This window comes from Apteryx rowi, unplaced genomic scaffold, assembly GCF_003343035.1.
Source record: "Apteryx rowi isolate R43461 unplaced genomic scaffold, aptRow1 scaffold_1987, whole genome shotgun sequence".
NCBI classification, from domain to species: Eukaryota; Metazoa; Chordata; class Aves; order Apterygiformes; family Apterygidae; genus Apteryx; species Apteryx rowi.
In genome coordinates this window covers 3,590-4,686 of record NW_020448293.1, presented here as the reverse complement: position 1 = coordinate 4,686, position 1,097 = coordinate 3,590, and positions in this window count along the sequence as shown.

Below are 1,097 nucleotides of genomic sequence, written 5' to 3'. Positions count from 1 at the left end.
GGGTCTCCAGGACCTCCCCTATCCCTAAAGGGTCTCAAGGACCTCCACCATCCCCAGGGTCTCCGAGGCTTCCACCATCCCCGGGGACTCCACCATACCCAGGATCTCCAGTAAATCCACCATCCTCAGGGTCTCCGAGACTTCTACCATCCCCAGGGTCTCCACCATCCCCAGGGTCTCCACCGTCCGCAGAGTCTCCAGGACCTCCTCCATCCCCAGAACCTCCAGCTCCATCACCAACCCCTGCCTGGCGCAGCTGGGGCTGCCCCTCCTCCAGCTCTTCCTCCTCCTCTTCCTCTTTCCCGGATGCCTGGGCCCCTTGGGAAGGCGACGAGGCCAAGGAATTAGAGCAAAGCGGGGAGGAGGGGCACCCGGACGCCTGGGTCCTTCTCCTCCCATGGTGGCCACATCATAAACATCTCTGGGCCTGGTGCCCAGCGCTGGGCTAAATATAGCCCCTTCCCATGCCCCCCCCACCGCTCCGCCGCACGCAGGGGGCCCAGGCGTCCGGGCACCGCTCCCCTCCTCCCCCCCCAGCCCCGGCCATGGGGGGTGGGGGAGGCGCAATGATGGGAAACTCCCGGACACCTGGGCCCCCCCCCTGCAGATGCCTGGGGACCCCGGATGCCTGGGACCTCTCTGGAAGTGTGGGACCCTCCTGGACGCCTGGGTCCCTCTCGGACGCCTGGGTCCCCCCGGACACCTGGGTCCCCCTGGACAACTGGGTCCCTCCTGGATGCCTGGGCCCTTCCCCGGATGCCTGGGCCCCTCCTGGACACCTGGGTCCCTCCTGGACACCTGGGCCCTTCCCGGACACCTGGGTCCCTCCCGGACGCCTGGGCCCCGCCTGAACTCCTGGGTGCCCCCGGCTGCCTGGGCCCCTCCCGGATGCCTGGGCCCCTCCCGGACGCCTGGGCCCCTCCCGGATGCCTGGCTCCCTGCGGACGTGTGCCCACGAACGCGTCTCCCGTCCGCGGTCAGGAAACGTCGAACTTCCTCGACGTCGCTCGTAAAAAACCACTTCCCCACCCGCCCCGCGCCCCGGATTCGCCCCCGCTCCGGAGATCCAGGCGTCCGGGGGACCCAGGCGTCCGGGC